Source organism: Mastigoproctus giganteus, chromosome 1 (genome assembly GCF_048544385.1).
Source record: "Mastigoproctus giganteus isolate SK-2022 chromosome 1, ASM4854438v1, whole genome shotgun sequence".
Lineage (NCBI taxonomy): Eukaryota > Metazoa > Arthropoda > Arachnida > Uropygi > Thelyphonidae > Mastigoproctus > Mastigoproctus giganteus.
The window spans coordinates 78,572,475-78,593,629 of NC_143575.1; the positions used below are offsets into that span (position 1 = coordinate 78,572,475).

General features: G+C 36.7%; 1 protein-coding gene across 3 annotated transcripts in view; it reads right to left on the reverse strand.

Moving 5' to 3' along the window:
* The window catches only part of LOC150090911 (acid ceramidase-like), a 243,837-nt gene that overhangs the window by 165,533 nt on the left and 57,149 nt on the right, over positions 1 to 21,155 (reverse strand). The gene's annotated exons all lie outside the window — the stretch shown is intronic.

The window sequence follows — 21,155 nt, forward strand, 5'->3', positions numbered from 1 at the left end:
CTACTCAAGATGTGAATCATGACAATACGGTAGGGTGGATTTGAGATTTGTGCAAAGTTAGCAGTTTTTTGGAAGAAAAGTAATTCTGTTAGCAAAAAAAAAAAATCATTTTTTTTTATGCAGAGGAAGCAATATTTGTGACATACTGATATAAAAAAAAAAAAAAAAAAAAAAAAAAAAAGTCAGGGTAATGTTATCTTGGACTTTCCTCTCTCTTTGGGTCAAGCAAGAATGCTGATATTTCGAAGAAAACCAAAGTATTGTAGAGTACTTGCTGCAAACCGGTATGGCATCTTTGTGAGCTTTCTCCAGACTCCAGTATAAAGAATTTCCAAAATATTCTATAATTATCAAAAATTTGGAGGTTCTTACCCAGTTTATCATGTAGTCATTCTTGAGACAATTTTGTAGCCCTATAGTACAGGGCCAGTTGTGGTACTAGCAGTTCAAAAGTCTGTTCTTGTGGAACCTGATTCATGGAACATGGAATTATGGAGACAATAGTCTCCATAATTCCATGTTCTAGGATCAGGTTCTTCAGTCACATATACATATCAGGTACGTGCCCCTGGGTAGGCAAGGTAGGCAGTGCCTAGACAGACTAAATTTATAAATATTAAATATAAAAAGTAAATGATTTAAATTCATTATAAAAATATTAATTTAATGCATGAAATTTAATGTATTATTTAGTAAATGGGTATATTTTGAGATTAGACAGGCACAATTTCCCTGTGTCTTTCAATCTCAATATATATATATATATACTAATGCGTTACATTGTTAAACTACATGCCATGTTAAGCAGCTCCAGATGCATGAAATACAGTGTTATAAAGGCAAAATAATTCCTGCCTTCAGTGTGCCATCAGTCTTTTCAGAGTGAGGAGTGGATGCATGTGTTGTTGCATCATTTGCACTCTAGTGATAGAGCTGATACTTTATTACTTTACAAATACTTTATTTCAAAATTTATCCCTTTTCAAATATGGACAGTGAGTCTCTTAAAAATTTTTATAATCTGTCTTATGAAGAAAAGTCTAATGTGATTAAAAGTGAAAGACCAACACCGGAACAACTTCAACAGCGTGAAGGGACAAAAATAATAAGAACATTTCAAACTGCATGGTACAGCAAGAAAGATTGGTTGTGCAGCTGTATTACAACAGATAGACTTTTGTTTCCCATGCTTGTTATTTTCTATATCCAGTGAAAGTGTGTGGGTAACCAGATATTGTGATTTAAATAATTTGTCTAATGTTTTAAAGTAAATATGAAAACCAAATATCATTGAAAACATTTGGATCTACACGAATCAACTTTAGCATAGATAAGCTGAAAAAAACTTAGCGTTGAAATTCAAAATAAAAAAAGGTAAAGGAGAACAGAGACATATTTCAAAAATTTATATCTGCAACTTGCTTTTTGATTAAACAAGAACTTACTTTTCGTGGTAATAATGAAGGCAAATCCTCTTTAAATTGTGGAAACTATATTGAATTACTGAACTACACTACAAAATTTAATGAAAAATTGGAACAACATTTACAGACATCATCTGTTTTTTCTGGTATTTCTAACAAGATCCAAAATGACTTGATTGAAGTAGTAGGAACAGCTGTAGAAAATAATGTTAAAGAAGAGATCACAAGATTCCCATTAAGATATGTATTGGATTCTGAAATTAAAGAAACCTTCACAGGAGTTGATGAACTTAAAGAGAGAACAGCTACTGGTGTAACAGAATGCATATTTAAAAATTTAGAAAAATACAACATCTGTGCTGATAAACTTATAGCACAGACATATTATGGGGCATCAGTAATGGCATCGCATTTAAATGGCGTTCATGCAAAAGTAAGAGAAAAAGCACCATCAGCATTATTTACCCATTGCTATGCTCACAAGTTGAATCTTGTTCTGTCTCCATCAGCAAAATTCATATCTGAATGCACAATATTTTTCAAGACCAATGAGGGTCTTGCTTCATTTTTCAGTCACTCTACAAAACGAATGCAATTTCTTGATGACGCATAGTGCAGAAACGCATTCCACTGATGAGATGGAGTTCTAACTCAAAACTAGTATAAACTATTTCACACTACCATAGTGACCTTTGCAACAGCATTAACATCAATCCTTTATTGTGGGGATTTAGATACCTTAGTGAGGAGAAATGGATTTTATAATTGGTTAACGCAAGATTCAACATACTTTCTTCTTATGGTTTATGATAAAATTTTCATTAAAACTGACACACTCTTCAATATCTTACAAACTAAAATTATAGATATTCTATATTGCATTGAAAGAATCAATGAAGGTGCCTCCATAGCCAGGCGGGCAGGAGCAGCAGTGCGTAGCACACGCTTCCTGATTAGACTGGGGTTCGAACCCGTGACCAACAAATACGGAGGATGTGGAAGGTCAGGGAATGAACACCGCATACCCCCAACCCGGATAAAGGGTGAGGGTTGACATCAGGAAGGGCATCTGGCTGTAAAAACACTGACCTCATATATATATATATATATATAAAAAATGGGAAAAAGGCGAGGATAAAAAAAAAAAAAAAATTGAAAGAATCAATGAAACAATAAATTCGCTCGAAGATCTGTGCAGACATTTTGATGATATATACGAGAAGTTTGAAGAATGTTGCAAAGAGAATAACTTGATTGAATCAAAATGTCTTACAAAACATCCAATTAAAGAAGAAAGAGAAAGAATATTCTGTCTAATATTGAAAGATATCTTGAAGCATATGGAAGCAGCGAGTTTAAATATTTACAATTTATTTCATTAGTCGATAGTAAAAAGTTTCAAAAACTAGCTAGCAAGTTGACAAGGATGCATTAGAAAGTTTGAAAAGAATTATGGTGACATCTTTGATGTCATAAGACTCAAAATTGATCTAACTGGAATTTATAATGGACAAGTGTTCCAGGATAAATTAATTCAAAATTTGCTTACTTTCTTGTTTCAAAATGGACTCTAACAAATGTTCCCTGAAGCAGTGAAGCTGCTGCAATTGATTTTAACAATTCCAGCTGCAACAGTTTCTGTTGAGAGGTAATTTTCAGCTTTGAAAAGAATTAAAAGCTTCACCAGAAATAGAATTAAAAATGAAAGGCTTTCGTCACTTGCTTTAATTTCCATTGAAAAGGAAACATTAATTAAAATGGAGCAAAGTCCAACTTACAATTTCTATGAAAAAGTGACTGATATTTTTAGTACTAGCAAAGAGAGAATGGAATTCATCTACAAATAAAACTGTGAGTAAATATTTTTTGTTTAAAATATTTTTACATATTGTTTTATAGCGACAAGGCCTTTTTCTTATAATTTACTTCATAAATGTCTACTGCCTACCCTAAGTATTTACTCACAGCATATATATATGTATAGCAAAGGTAATCTGTATTATTATATGTAGGTTCCTACTTCCCAACAAGGTCACTTACCTGAATGTGTGAGGGCTGTTCAATAAAGAATAATCATAATTCCCCCCTCCCTCCCTTCCCACAACATACCTTTAATAATCATCCATATTTTGACAGTCCATTTAAAAGTAGTCCCCATTTGATGAAATTCACTTACTCCAACATTTCTCCGATTCTTCAAAAACATGATGGAAGCCATTTTTTTTTATCATGCATGAATCACCCCCAATGTCTTTAGAACTTCTGATGACTAGAAACTTTTACCTCACAGATCCTTCTTTAAACTTTGGAAAGGGTGCATAATAGCGTTAGATGCTAATGCGCCAATAAAATCATAATCATAATTTTGGAAAAAAAAAATCACAGGGTGCAAGGTCAGGGCTGTAGGGCAGATAAGGAACACATTCAACATTAATGCTGGCTAAGTACTTGATGACAATGTAAAGGTCTTGCATTGCCATGATGCAGCTTCTAACCATCTGAGTGCAGTTTTTTGCGATGAACGTAATCCCACAAAGTGTGCAGTACAGTTCTGTAGTAAGGACCTGTAACAGGCATATGATGTGGCATAACATGCTGGTAAACCTTTTCTTGAATATCAAAAAAAAAAAGAGATGACCATAACCTTTTCTGCAGAAGCCACAACTTTTGCTTTTTTCAGCGTTGATGACGACGTAGACTTCCAAACAGAACTTTGTTACTTACTCTGTGTCCAAATGAAGTCATGTCTCATCTGCTGTTATCACCTTGTGCAGAACTTCATCATCTTCAGTAACCATCCATTACAGCTCCTGACAAACCTTCATACAAACTTGCTGTTGCCCAGGTGTGAGTAATATTGGAAGCCAGCATACACAAACACGTTATATGCAAATGTGATGGAAAATATCATGCTTGTTCCTACTGATATTCTCTCACGATTACAGAAGCAGTAGTTATGGTTTCTGTGATGACAGCAGTGATTGGAGTTCCAGGACTGCCGAATTATGTGATTAAATCACATCCAACTTTAAACATTCTAAACTACCTGTGCAAGCTGTGTTATATGGAAGTGTAGATTATAAGCCTCTTAACGTTTCGTATGTTTCAGTTGATGTTTTCTTGATGTGGAAACAAAATTTGAGAGCAGCAGTATATTCAGCTTAATGCTCCTTGCATGTCACATCCATTGTTATGGGCAAAACTGAACAAGCATAAACTTGTTTGACTGTCAAGATCACACCATGTGCAGAAGTCAGCCACACAGTTGCTACATGATGCAGCTTGGTTTGGTCATAAATTCTACAGCTCAGCTAGAAAGAGCAAGGACTACGGCTGTTCATGAAAATTATGATCATTATTTATTGAACAGCTGTCATATTTTGATGTTGGTAATGCTTCAAATAGATCGTGATTCCAGCCACGTAGGTTTTCTATGTACTATAGGCAAAGGGCAATCATATCACATAATTCTTAATCAATAGATGATACCTTAATAATTAGGAATAACAAGAGATTATAAATAAACAATAACAGGGCAGTGGCAACTGATGCAAGAAAGCAAGTTTATATAGCACCATCAAAAAAAAAAAAAAAAAGCTGTGGCTAGTTTTAATTTATTCAAACAGCCATAACAACAGGTGGAAGCCTATTCTAACAATCAACCACTTGCTGGCTGAAAACAAAACTTCCACACATCTATCCTGCAAACATCCTTTCTCAACTTAAATTTTGGCCACTTCACCTCATGTGTGAGTGTGTGTAGTCTCAGCAAGAGCCAGAATGCCATTCACATTCAGCTTACTCAGTCCATTTAAGGCCTTAAATGCCAATAGTGAAATTATAGTAATCTTATAATACCGTGAAAAATCTGACTAAAAAATGAATAGCAAATGCTTAGAAAACGGTACTCACCTTGTATAAATCTGCAATAAATTTTTTGGTAGATGGTGGCTAAATTTAGGTTGGAAGAAGCATTAAAAAGAACTAAGGCGGGGAATGGGGTGAAAATATTTTAAACAGATTTTAAAATGAGTGCAAGGAAGTAGAAATGCAGATCTCCAATCCTTGGTTGTCATAAAGAGGTTAAAAGACGTAAATGAAAAAAAGAGAGAAGACCAGTGGTGCCAATAGTCGTTATGAGGGACTTTCATTGAATAAACCGTCATCAGTTGGCAAATGGAAGAGAAGTGAGCGCGTGTTGTATTTAAAGTTTATCTAAACTCCCATGATGCACTTTTTGACACGTGGGAACTTTTCACAAAACAAAAAGAGCATCACGGGAGTTTAGATAAACTTTAAATACAACACGCGCTCACTTCTCTTCCATTTGCCAACTGATGATGGTTTATTCAACGAAAGTCCCTCGTAATGACTGTTGGCACCACCGGTCTTCTCTCTTTTTTTCATTTACGTCTTTTAACCTCTTTATGACAACCAAGGATTGGAGATCTGCATTTCTAATTCCTTGCGCTCGTTTTAAAATATTTTCACCCCATTCCCCGCCTTAGTTCTTTTTAATGCTTCTTCCAACCTAATTTTAGGTTGGAAGAAGCATTAAAACCACCATCTACCAAAAAATTTATTGTAGATCTATACAAGGTGAGTACCATTTTCTAAGCATTTGCTATTCATTTTTTTTTTTGGCCTTAAATGCCTCAATTAGGAGGCATTTAAGCATCTAGAGTCTTGGCACCCAACAGGTGCCTAGACTCCAGATGCTGCAATTTGCAGAACTGAAGCCTTTCTAGGTAAGAGCACCCTTTTGTTCCCTTCACCAAGAAGTATTATATACTGGTCTGAAGTTATACACTTCAGACCAGTATATAGATGTTGCCTAACCATAGCCTTGTACAAAGAGATAATCACCTCCTTACCCTTACTAGAAAACTTTCTGTATATCATTGATGAGCAAACCCTCTGGGCTAAGATGAAAATACCAACTCAGTTTGACAAAGCCCTAGGAACTGTCCTGGCAGCATATCTGCACTGCTCGGAGAATTTCATATCTTACTGCACAAATACCCCCAGATCTTTTTCATTTTCTACTAACCTGAGTGTAATACCACATAGCTGATTAGTTACTCCGAGGTTACTGCTACCCATGTGTAGTACCTTGCATTTGTGAATGTTAAAACTTCAACTGACATTTCTCAGCCCATCGACCCAATTTTCCTACATCTGTTATTAACCATTCTGTCTACCATTGTATCATCTGCAAACTTAGACATTAAGCCTGATATACCTTCATTAATATTACTGATAAATATTGAGAAGAAAAAAAATAAAAATTACTCATGCTGAACCCTGGGAAACTCCAGTAATAACATCAGTCCATGAAGAGCAGTGCCCATTGATAACCACTGTCTTCTTCCACTTGACCATTAATTTATTCATAGCAGTAACTTGCCCTTAATGCCACATTGCTGCAGTTGTTATTTGGTTTTTAGGAGCATTAGCAACTAAGGCCATATTGCTATGGGGATATGCGGTGGTCATTCCCTGACCTTTCTGCATCCTCTGTATTTGGTGTTATACTGCAGTCTTTTATGTGCAATAGTATCAAAAGCCTTCCTGAATTTGAAGTATTGATATCAAAATTATTTTTTGCATCCAGTTCCTTGGTGACTGCATCACAGTAACCTATCATATTGTTTAGACAAGACTGCTCCTTAAAAATCCATGCTGTGACTGCAGTATAACTGCACTCCTGTCCTGATGGTCCTGCATTACTTCTTTAACCAATGATTCCATTATTTTACCTGGAACAAATGTTAAACTGACTGATCTGTAATTACTCATGTCACCTTTTGATGCCCCTTTATAAATTGGGGATACAGTCGCACATCCAGTCCATGGGGACCTCCCCTGAATCCAAGGATGCTCTCATCATTATGGCTAACGGTTTGCTCATCTCCTTTGCTGCCTCCCTTAATATGGTTGAATAGATCCGATTCTGCCCCAGGTACCTTTTTTTAAGTTCAGCTTCAACAATTTCTCTCTTCCATTTTTTCCTTTCAGTTATCACAAAGTCATTTAGCTCTCTGTTGGAGTTTGACAAACTTCTGAAATCTCCTGTAGAGAATTCCTCTCAGGCAAAAATGAAAAATATCTACTCAGTTGTCAGCAATCTGAACAGGATCATCAACAGTTAAACCTTTCATATATATATATATATATTGGACCAATGTGACTCAATCCCTTCCTTCTATTGTTAATATAAGCATAGAAGTCTTCTCATAATCTGCCTTAGTTTGCCTAATCTCTTTTGTGACTTGATTACACACTAATTTTTATATTTGTTTTCATTAATAGGGGTGACTTATTATATAATTTTGGGATGATATCATTGATAAGATCAGAATAATCACGATAACATCATACCATAGGAGATGCATAGATGAATTAATGAAATTTTTTGATATGGCATACACAGCAAGCAAAATCACACCACTCAGGTTCCACCTAGTCACTAGCTGGCTAAGTAGAGGAAGTAGTATACACTAACTGATCCAAATGCTTCCTAGAAAATTTAAAAAGGTTAAATTTTGTGGGCTGCTGAGCAGCCAATTTGCAAAAGCTGTTTCATAGGCACACCCTCAAAATATAAGGAACATTGGATTTCACCAAGACACGCATCATAATTCAAACCATCACTCATACCAGTTGTTGTTGGCGACTATTGTCAGGAAAACGGGGAACATATTGTGCAAGGATAGGTGCAACAGGACCAGGGTATGTCTGCCAGGAGCAAAGGTTGATTACTGTAGAGCAGATAACATCATTTAAGGGCACAAAAAGTGATATTGTTGTACATGTTGGCATTAATGATATTAAGAATAGGAGACTGGCAGAATTACTTAACAAATACAGGTTAATGTTGAAAAAAAGCCACGAGTTAGGGTTGAATTTGAAAATATCTGCAATTCTGCCCAGACACGATAGGAGGGAGTACATGATGAGAGCCTTGTCGACCAATTCGGCCCTGGAGAGATCGTGCAAGGCTCAAGTGGTAGAATTTTTCTCAGCCTGATCTATGCTTGTCAACAGGAGAGACTGCTTCTACAGGGATAGGATCCACTTAAATAGAAAGGGTGCAAGAATATCTGCTGAAACTATCAAGGCATTGTTAAGTGGGTCGGAAAACTGCTAGCTTGGGGAGGATACACGAACTAATAGATTAACAGTAGCCGCTGGCAGAGGTGAAAGTGATTCTTGCACTGCTTCTACTGGAATGAGCAGCAGCCTGGAAAACAAGGGGCAGGGGGGTTTCAGAGACTGCTGGGAGTCATTGCGGAACAAGAAAATATATAGGATTTTAGGGTGGTTAAGAATAAGAACAGGTGCATGTATACTTGTGTGTACACCAATGCTATGAGTTTGGTAAATAAATTTGATGAATTTGAGGCGTTGGTCAAAACATCAAAGGCAGATATTGTTGGGAAATCAGAGACATGGTGTCACACAGATATAAGGAATACAGAACTGGAATTTGGGGAGTACAATGTGTACAGGAAAGGAGGAGGGGTTATGCTATTAGTTAAGAACTAATAGCATAACCCGGTCTAATCAAGAAGCGTGTACTACGCACTGCTGCTCCTTCCCACCTGGCTACGGAGGCAACTAGTAGGCAAATAAATCAGACTGTCTTATAATGGGGGATTTTAATTTCCCAGATATTGACTGGAATTTGGAGGTTGGTCACTCACACACTAACAACATTTTTGTGGATTTATTGGATGATTGTTTTCTGCAGCAACATGTTCAGGGGGAAAATAGAGGGAGTAATACTCTTGATCTGATTATCGGTAGTGATTCTTCATGCATTAAGAATCTGTGCAGATAAAGGAACCACTAGGGGGCAATGATCACAGCATGCTGAAGTTGGATTTACTCAAAGAGGTAACTGTCATCAGGGGTACAGGGTAGTGTATTTGCTTTTGTAAAGATGACTACGGTGGTCTGAGATGGTATTTAAATTCTATACTGTGGGACCAACTGATGACGTTACCGACAGCAAATTCAAAATAGGAAGCATTCAAAGAATTAATCTTGGAATACTACTAGGCTTTACATACCAACTAAGAAATATTGTTCAAGGTTTAGGCCTAAATGGATGTCAGATGAACTAACGAGACATGTGGCAGAGAAGAAAAAATGCATGGGATACATATAAAATAACAGGTGACACAGAAGCCTATGATAGATATAAGCCTGGTCTGTAACCAAGTTACAAAGGAGGGTAGGCAGGCAAAGGCAGATTATGAGAAATATCTGGCAAAGGATGCAAAGAAAAACAGCAAAGAGTTCTTTACTTATGTAAAGTCTAGAAGGGAGGGGATGAATCAGATTGGTCCACTTGATATCGATGGTTTAACTATTGATGATCCTGCACAGGTAGCCAACAAACTAAAAGAGTATTTTTGCATCAACATTCACACATGAGGAGTTATTCAGGGAGGAGAATGCCAGAGGGGAATTAAACTCTGGCAGTGAGCTATATGATTTTGTAATAACTGAGAGAAAAGTGGAGGAGAAATTGTTGAAGATAAACATAAGAAAGGCACCTGGGTTGGATGGGATCTATCCAGTTATATGAAAGTAAGCAAACCTTTAGCCATAATTATGAGAACTTCCTTGTACTCCGGGGAGGTACCCATGGACTGGAGATGTGCAAATGTGACCCCAATTCACAAAGGAGGATCAAAGGGCGACACAAGTAATTACAGACCTGTTAGTTTAACTTCTGTTCCAGGGAAATTAATGGAGGCACTGGTTAAAGAAGCAATGCAGGATCATCTAGACAAGACTTCAGTTATAGCTCAGACACTGCATGGATTTTTTAAGGGGAAATCTTGTTTGACCAATTTGATTGGATACTATGATGTGGTCACAAAGCAACTGGATGCAAGGAATAACTTTGATATCATATATTTGGATCTTAGAAAGGCTTTTGATACTGTTGCACATGGAAGACTGCTGAACAAATTGGAGCAGTGTGGCACTGGAGGCAAATTGCTGCTATGGATAAAGGGATGGTTGAGTGGGAGAAGACAGAGTAATAATCAATGGACACTGCTCTTCGTGGACTAATGTTATTAGTGGAGTCCCTCAGGGTTCAGCGTTGGATCCATTATTGTTTTCTGTATTTATAAATGATATTGATGATGGTATATCAGGCTTAATGTCCACATTTGAAGACGATACGAAGTTTGGTAGGGTTGTTAAGGACACTACTGATGCTATGCTGCTGCAACAGGATCTGGAAAGGTTGAGCAGATTGGCTGAGAGGTTTCAACTGATGTTTAACATTGACAAATGTAAAGTACTGCATATGGGAAGCAGTAACCCCAGAGTAACATATCAACTGTGTGATACTACACTGACAGTGGTAGAGAATGAAAAGGACCTTGGGGTAATTGTGCAGGCAGATATGAAGTTTTCCAAGCAGCGCAGCGAATTTGCAAGAGTAGCCTATGGTATCTTGTCAATGATATACAGGAATTTTTCTTGCAGGGATAAGGAGATGATTGTCCCCTTGTATAAGGCAATGGTCAGGCCACACCTTGAGTACTGTATACAGGTCTGGAGGCCTCATTTCAAGAAGGATGTAGAGCTGCTGGAACAAGTACAGAGAAGGGCAACAAGATTAGTGAATGGAACAAAGGATTGCTCTTACAAAGAAAGGTCAAGTGTTGCAAATTACAGTGTCTGGAGACTAGGCATCTGCGAGGTGATCTGATTGAGGTGTATAAAGCTTTGAATGGTTTGAGCATGCTCAATGCTAATGGGATTCCTCCTCTTGCTCAGAATAATCGCCTGAGAGGGAATAAATTCAAATTGAGGAAAGACAGTTGTAGGATAAATGCGTGGAAGTTTGCCTTTAGCCAGCGGGTGGTTGATTGCTGGAACAAACTTTCATCTGTCGTTGTAGAAGTTGATAGCTTAAATATATTCAAAGCTTAATAATTAAATATTAAAAAAATAATTAAATATAATATTAATAATATAATTAATATAATATTTAATCTTAATTAATGAATACTTAATAAATGATTACAATTAATAATTAAATAGATGCAATAGATACTAAACAAACATCTGTTAGGCACCTCCGTAGCCAGGTGGGAAGGAGCAGCAGTGCGTAGCACACACTTCTTGATTAGATCGGGGTTCGAGCCCATCACCACCAAATACGGAGAATGCGGAAAGGTCAGGGAATGACCACCGCATATCCCGGAGCAATATGGCCTTAGTTGCTAATGCTCCTAAAAACCAAATAACAAACAAACAAACATCTGGAGCAAGTGGATGGGTGAAATGAGTTTTTTTTTTTTTGACTGATGCTATATAAGCTTGCTTTCTTGCATCATGTGCCTTTACTAATGCTAATATGTGATGAAAAAGGCTGGGGTTGTCAAATTTAACACTGCACTAAACATGGGTTTTACCACTTCAAGCTTTCAATACGCAAAGAGCTGGTATTGTACCAGATAAGATTCATCTACTATCGCCTTGTGACACAGAGGGGTGTTATTCTTCTGGGTGATGTGAATGCACACTTCAACCCTTGCTAACACTGATTCACATCTAAGTGATCACCTCCAGTATACATATTATATGCAAGGTTTCAGACTTCACATATGAGGGATATACCCAGGGTTAAGAGAGTCCCACCATTGTGAATGTGCAAGTAAAGAATCTGGCTGTTAACAGAATGATTGCACTTCAATGAATTTGGTCCACTTGACTCACGAATGAAAACTGAAATTTAGAATTCAGGAGTTTTAGACTCCTAGGTAGCAAGCCCCAGCTATCATTACCCAGAAGAATGTCAGATGGTAGATGGATCTAGCAACCAAAGGACACTATTTCTAGCAGATAAATATACTTGTGATCCATAATCTAATCTTAATCACACAAGTGCATGGAATAAAATTCACCATTCTGTACTCCACGGAGTAGAGGAATGAGCACAGAAAATATTCAACCCTCTCATTCACCTAATTGACAAACATGTTGAGAAAGGCCACTTTATCAAATATGAGCCCTAAGAATTTCTTCTCAGGTAATACTAAGAATAGCATTTTGTTCAGGCCTCAATTCAGGGTGGATATTTGTTTGCAGTAAAAATGTATGCAGATTGTTTTCAGCAATGAGAACTGAAGCATCAGCAACTGCCTAGGAGTTGAGGTGGTCTATGGCTTGTTGCCATTGCAGTTCAATGACCTAAGTACTGCAAGACTGGAAGGAAAAAAAAATAAAAATGATAATATTGATCATCAACAAAGAGTACACTGTTTACAGTTAGCAGAAGTTGTTCTGAAATGGCATTCACTTTTTCCAAGAGAGGGTATATCTTACATGAACTTGGAACTTACGTGAACTTGAGAAAAAAAGAAAAAAAAAAACCCTTATTTCACCCATCCCCTAGCTCCAAATGTTTGTCAAATTCTGCCTTGAATCTATTTAAGCTATCAACTTCTACGACAGATGGAAGTTTATTCCAGCAATCAACCACTTGCAGGCTAAAGGCAAACTTCCGCACATCTATCCTACAACCGTCTTTCTTCTATTTGAATTTATGCCCTCTCAGGCGATTATTCTGAGCAAGAGGAAATGTCCCATAAGCATTGAGCATGCTCAAACCATTCAAGGCCTTATACACCTCAAATCAGATCACCTCACAGGTGCCTACTCTCCAGACATTGTAATTTGCAAAACTTAAGCCTTTCTTCGTAAGAGCAACCCTTTACAGAGATGGCCTATAAGATCTAAGTTAAAAATCTTTTAAAATACCAGTTCTTCAACCTGTGTCATATCAAAGAAAAACTGTCACCAGGTGCTTGCATTTCAGGAAATGCAGCTCAGATAGATATTTATAGTTGAATAAAATGGTCTTGTTCCTTCAAAAGTAACACTGCACTCCAAAAACGAGATCATTTTCTTCAAGTACGATATAAGATGGGCACTGAACATTTTTCTAGGATTTTGCAGAAAGAGACAGTTAAAGCTATAATACAGCAATTACCTTGAACTTCTGAATCCTTTCTTAGTTTGGCAAGAGCAGGGCCAACTGCCCTGCACTAGGAGTCTTGTTAAACAGAAAGAGCAGGTGATGCACAGATTATGCAGAGAAATGTTTAGTCATCTCATAATGGATGTCATCTAGTCCTACAGCATTTTCACAAGAAAGACAAAGTAATGTTTTTAGCTCACACATTGTTAATGGTATGCTGTATGAGTCAAATCCCTTAGAACTAAAATTTAAAATCCGAATTTCACTTTTCTTTTTCTGGAAACTGGAGAATAAGATATTGCTGAAGTTTTAGAAAATGTTTCCCCAAGAGCATTAGTTATTGTAGTTGAACTGCTGTGTAATATACTTATTATATTCCAGGATCAAATTAAGGGTGTAAAGTCCATTTTACCTCCATTTTTCAGATTTTATCCCAGACCACCTCAAGGCTAGTAAATTGAACAATACAGGAAGTAAACTAAATCCACAATTCATTTTGGCAGTGACATCAAACATGTACTTTGGCACACATACATTTAAAGGCTGAGAAGACTGGCAGTGCTGGGATATCACCGGCACAATATTTTCTGTGATGTGTATCTGATAGGCTCCTGACTGACTGTAATGATGTCAAAATCTGCCAGATGCTAGAAGATATTCCAGTCAGCCCTTCCATCAGGACATCATAAAAGGAACACAAAGTCCCCAACCATGTAATAAAGTTAGCACAAGGAAGTGACTGCTACTGGGAGTAGACAGTAAAATTAGTGGCAGAAAATGTCCAGGTAGGTATGCTGAAAACGGTAATGGTCCCCACATTTAAAAGTAAAAGTGACATGTTGTTGTAGTAGTAGTTATTTGGTTTTTAGGAGCATTAGCAACTAAGGCCATATTGCTCCGGAGATATGCGGTGGTCATTCCCTGACCTTTCCACATCCTCCGTATTTGGTGGCTCACGGGCTCGAACCCCGGTCTAACCAAGAAGCGTGTGCTACGCACTGCTGCTCCTGCCCACCTGTCTATGGAGGCGCCACACATGTTGTTGTGAGTTGATCTGTAATAGTAAGACAAAGTTCGGGTGGCAGATGAAATGAACAATTACTTTGATATTTATTGAAGAAAGACCTTTCGTAGTGAGGAGAAACTGCAAGTGAGGTTGGGAAGCATGAAATTAGCATCATGAAATTTCAGATTATTTACTAGAAAAACCCTAGAGCCTAAAGGCAAGTAAGGCTCCTGGAATTGATGGCACGTACCTAGTAATTCTGTGGGAGGTGGCAAGAGAATGGATTAACCATTGAGGTCATCATTAGCCCCAGGAGTTATTCCCCCTTAGGTCAGGGAAGGGTCAATACATAAAGACCTAAGAGAGAAGTATACCATTCAAACTACAGCTACTCTGTCTGACTTCAGTGGTAGGGAAATAATAGAAGCAATGATCAAGAGTGCACTATAGGATCATTTAGACAGAAATGGAATTCTAAAGGAAACATGGTTTTTGTCAAGGGAAAATCATGATTAACTAATTTGGTTAGCTATATTGACAGTCTTTCATCAGCTGGATGAAGGAAATAATTTCAACACTGTTCACTTGAATTTCAGAAAAGCATTTAAATCAGTCCTGAAAAATGGGTTACTGTATAAGCCAGGGAAAAAAAATCTTAGATGGATCACAGGGTGGGAGGCATAGGTTTATGATCAATGGTTAGCATTAGCAGAGGCATATGATGCAAGAAAGCAAGCTTATATGGCATCAGCAAAAAAAAAAAACTTTCCATTTCACCCATACATTTGCTCCAAAAGTTTGTGCACTTCTTCCTTGAATTTATTTAAGCTATCTACTTGCACAGTGACAGATGGCAGTTTATTCCAGCAATCAACTACCAGCCGACTAAAGGCGAATTTCTGCACATTTATTCGACAACTATCTTTCCTCAATTTGAGGTTATGTCCCCTCAGGTTTGTAATCTGAAGGAGAGGAAGAATCCCATCAACATTGAACCTGCTCAATCCATTCAAGGCCTTATACACTTCAATCAGATCACCTCGCAAATGCCTAGTCACCAGATGTAGCAATTTGCAGAACTTAGGCCTTTCTTTGTAAGAGAACTCCTTTTTCTCCTTACCAGCCTTGTTGCATTCTCTGTACTTATTCTAGCAACTACATCCTGCCTAAAATGATGACTTCAGACCTGTACACAGTACTCAAGGTGTGGCCTCACCATTGCCTTATACAAGGGGAGAATCACCTCCTTATCCTTGCTAACAAAATTCCCATATATCACTAACAAGACCCCATGACCCGCTCAGGTAACCTGTCTGCTCAAAAAACTTCATATCTGACTGCACAATTACCCCAGGTCTTTTTCATTCTCCATTAACCCGAGCATAACGTCATACACTTGACACATTTCTCTGGGGGTTACAGTTACCCATATGCAGTACTTTGCATTTGTCAATGTTAAACTTCAGTTGCCACTTCTCAGCCCAATTTTTCTAGATTCTGTTGCAGTAGCATACTGTCATTAACAACCCTGCCAACCTTTGTATCATCTGCAAACTTTGACATTAAGCTTGATATACCTTCGTTAATATCATTAATAAATATACAAAACAACAATGAGCCCAACACCGAGCCCTGGGAGACTCCACTAATAACATTACGAATGACAAGCAGTGTCCATTGATTACTGCTCTGTCTTCTCCCACTCAACCATCCTTTTATCCACTGTATCAACTTGCACTTAATGCCATACTGCTCCAATTTGTACAGTAGCCTTCCATGTGCAACAGTATCAAAAGCTTTCCTGAAATCAAAGTACAGGCAGTCCTAGCTTTGTATCATTCCGATATGCAAGATTTAGTTACCATGGTTTAGTTAAATAACACCAGTCCCCCAACAACATAGTTCAAATTTAAGTTACCACGGTATATTAACTGTGAGTAATTACATAATTACAAACTTTGCTGCTAGCTCTTCAGTCCACAAATCACTAAACAGATACACATGATCAGTGACCAATGACGTCACTTCTTTCAATATCTGTCAGCAATTGGTCGCTGTGCATCTGTTATTCAGTTCACGCACAGACATCAAAGGAAGTAGTTGTGTTGCCTCCTTGTCTCCCAGGTGGCAGCAAAAATGGATAATCAAAAGAGGGAATTGGCCAACAAAGATGAAAGTCCAGCAAAGAAATGAAAAGTGATAACGCTGGAAGTGAAATTGGATGCGATTAGAAGATTCGAAAATGGTGACAGCAAAGCAAAGATAGGATGAGATCTAGGCCTGCATGAAGCTATGGTACAAACCACGAAAAAGTCAGATAAATATAAAACACAAGATAAAGTAGCTTCAACATCTTTTAGTTTAAATTGCACTAGGAAGAGAAAGCTGCTTATGGTTGAAATGGAGCATTTACTTCTACTTTGGATTGAAGACTGTAATAAAAAAAAAAAAAATTCCAATCAGTTTGACTAGCATTCAGGCCAAAGTGTTGAAGTTAGTTGCTGCATTGAAAGAAAACAGTAATTACAAGAAGACTGAAGAACCTTTTACTGCCAGTAAAGACTGGTTTCATCGTTTCAGAAGTCAGCATGAATTGATTAATGTTAAGCTATCTGGTGAAGCTGCTAGCACAGATAAGGATGCTGCTGTGAAATTTGCATCCAGGTTTCAAGGATTAGTTAAAGCAGGTGGTTATGATGATCAAATATTTAATGTTGATGAGAAAGCTCTTTTTGTCAATGGCAACCACATCAAGAACTTATGTGACAAAAGACATAGGATTGCAAAGTGGCCATAAAGGAGTTAAAGATAGATTAACTCTTTTATTAGGAGGCAACACAGTGGGTGACTTTAAATTAAAACCTATGCTTATCTATCGGTCCGAGAATCCCAGAGCATTAAAAAATCATAACAAAGCATCTCTAACAGTCATTAGGCATGCAAATAAAAGTGATGTTTTTAATGCATAATTAAAAGGTTACAATAACATTGTTTCAAGACTTTGTATCAATTATATTTTTGTCCAGCGGTAGAGAGATACTGTAAGCAAAATACTGTAATTTAACTTTTAAAACCCTACTACTGTTGGATAATGCTCCAGGTCACCGTGATTCTCTTGGGGACATGAATGAAAATATGAAAATTTGCTTTTTACCACCAAACAACTTCATTAATCCTGCCAATGAACCAAGGAATTATTTCGAATTTTAAAGTCTATTATCTTAGATGGATTTTTGGACAGGCTATTGATGCTACTACAACTGGAGATCATGCAATTTCTTTAGCTGAGTTTTGGGAGAAATATGACATAAAGCATGCTACTGAAAACACTTAACTGAAAACAATGAAGTAAAAAACTTCACATTAAAGGAACTCTCAGAGATATTTCACAACATTGAAAGTGCAAAAGGATAAAATGTTAGAAGTTGATCCAAACTTAGGAGTATGACAATTTGCCAAGGCATAGAAAAGATGTTCGCTCTGTATCAAAAGTTATATGATAAGAAGGAAAGCACTGTTTAAACTATCCTTGATAAGTTTTTACAAAGAAATAAAACACTAATTCTTAATGTTTCTAATGTTTTAAATTACAGTGTACTAAATAAATATTAGTTTTACTATTTTTCATTTCCCTATACATTTATAACCGACAGTAAGAGTTTTTAGTATTTTGATAAAAAAATTTTAAAGGTTACAGATGGAACAATCATAATTTTTCCCATTGATTATTAAGATTGCTTGCATAGTCATTCTTACCATCCCACACTACCATGCAAAGCGAGGATGGCCTCATGTATATGATATCAAAATTATTTTTTGCATCCAGTTCCTTTGTGACCACATCACAGTATCCAATCAAATTGGTCAAAAGACCTCCCTTAAACCCATGCTGGGTCTGAATTATTACTGCAGTCTTGTCTAGATGATCCTGCAATGCTTCTTTAACCAGTGACTCCATTATTTTCCCTGGAAAAGAAGTTAAACTAACAGGTCTGTAATTACTTGATCCCTCTTTGTGAATTGGAGATACATTTGCACATCTCCAGTCCATGGGGACCTCCCCATAGTCCAACGATGCTCTCATAATTATGGCTAAGAGCCTGCTTACTTCCTTTGCTGCCTCCTATAATATAACTGGATACATCTCATCCACCCCAGGTGCTTTTCTTATGTTTAACTTCAACAATTTCTCCTCCACTTTGCTCACATATCTCCCTGTTAGAGTTTAATAAGCTTCTGTTCTCCACTTCCCTACAGAATTCCTCATGTGTGAATGTAGATGCAAAATACTTATTCAGTTTGTCAGCTATCCGAGCAGGATCATCTACAGTCAAACCATTAATATCAATCAAATGGACCAATCTGATTCATCCATTTCCTCCTAAAGTTTGCATAAGTAAAGAAGTCTTGGTTGTTTTTCTTTGCATCCTTTGCCAAAGATTTCTTATAATCTGCCTTAGCTTGCCTAAACTCCTTTGCGACTTGATGAGACTAGATTATATGTACCATAGGCTTCTATGTCACCTGATAATTTATATGCATCCTGTGCATTTTTCTTCTCTGCCACTATTCTCATTAGTTCATCTGACATTCATTTGGGACTGGAAGAGGTGTACTAGTATTCAACTCTTCATTAATAAATGAGAGTATACTGTAATTGCACTGATTAATCCAACCAGTGTCACACTTGACCTGTCAGGTGAGGCACGTAAAAAGTTGTGCACATTTTTTTTTTTGAAAATCATTGACAAACTTTACCTTCCTAAATATGTACCCAGTTTCACTTAGGGTGTTTTGAAGAAATATTTTGCATTTTTCACAGTTTATAATTATCAGGTAAAATAACCTACCAGCATACTCCCCCCAACACAAGTGATGCACCTATTTTTTGACTTAATCAAACATTTTCCATTCTAGTTAGTCTGTTTCCTAGAAGAAAGCAGCATTATTAGTTTAATCCATTTCCTAGAAGTAACGACCAATAAAACACAGTGGATTAAAAGAAAAGTAGTCCACACCATTCTCATTCAAAAAAAAAAAAAAAAAAAAAAACCACCAGATATTCTCTGTAACCATACTAATTTCCGATTACCTGATGTGTATATACTATACTCATATACATGAAAAAAAAAAAAAAAAAAAATTTGCTCTCCTGCCACCTTCATTCCTGTAATTATTTTTGTGGAGAACTTCAGTTGATGAGAAATACTAAGTTCACTTTTTCAGTGTTTATTTTATTTAAATCGTACTGAATCTTTATATGGTAGTTCAGAGTTTAGTTGTTTTATATTACATAAAAATGGATTTATTTATCATTTACTTCATGAAACATTTTATGGAAAGTAACATCTATTTTTTTTTTGAAAATCATTGACTGAAACTTTACCTTCCTAAATATGTACCCAGTTTCACTTAGGGTGTTTTGAAGAAATATTTTGCATTTTTCACAGTTTATAATTGCAGCATATGAGTACTGAAGAACTGTAACAAATGCAGTAATACAACAAGAAACTATATATATATATACACACACACACACACAGTATTTTTCTTTTAATTCTGCTGCTGAATTTGAATATTTTTAATTAAGAAATATTGATGAACACATACTGGAAACTGTAGCCTTCTGCTAGCAATATACCAAACTGAATAATACTAACTGAAAAAAAAAAAAAAAACATGCAAGCAGAAATGTGCACATTCATAACTTTGTATCTAAGCATGCTGAATGATTTTATCAATCCTAAAATCAAAGTGTCTAATAGATTCCTGTTTATATTTTATGACTGTAACACTTATTTAAAGAAGAATTAATAAAATTTACTGCATATTTCTGCTGAAGACAAAAAAAGCTACAGCCATAAAACACAAACATGGCATTAATAGTCTCTTTCATTTTGCAACTGTTATCGGTAACAGAAAATGGAAGAGACTATTATTTCATGTTTATGTTCTATGGCTGTAACATTTTTTGCCTTCAAATAGAATTAATATTTTTTAAAAAAATAATGTGTAAAAAACGGCATTTTTTTTAATATTTAGCTTTCTTATTAAAATATTGACTTAAATTAAATTAGTGACGAAACTCAATTACAAAATGAATTCAAAAAATCCAAAAACTTTTTCTATAAATAAAAACATGGGGATTGTGCTACCCCCTTTTTTTTTTTTTTTTTTTTTTTTATGTGAACCCCAAACACGAGAGGTATTAGAACCTGTAGTACTTAGTACCGTGCTTGGGTTGGAGGTTGAGAAGACGAAAGAAGATATTTGTTGGACTTAACTTCTGTAGATTGTAATTTTCAGGAAATACGTATGAAGGAAGGTTGTTCCAGAAAACGGCAGTTGAATGAATAAATGAGGAAGATGAAAAGTTGGTTCTGTGGGTTTGAAGTTGGACAGTAAATGGATGTTGGCTGGTGGCAGCACGTGTTCAGACTGTTTTGAAAGAGAGAGTGGGAATTATAGAAGCCAATTCAGAAGAACAGTTCCCATGGAAGTATCTGTGGAAGAGGCATGCAGCAGAAACAGCACGTCTATGAGAAAGCGAGTGGAGCAGCGACTCTGTTAGAGATGAATCATTAATTAACCTAACTGCCCTCTTCTGAATGGAATCAAGAAGCCTGAGAGACGTTTTGGGGGCACCACCCCAGATGTGGGAACAATATTCCATTGCAGGGCGGATTTGCAATTTATACAGAGTGAGCAG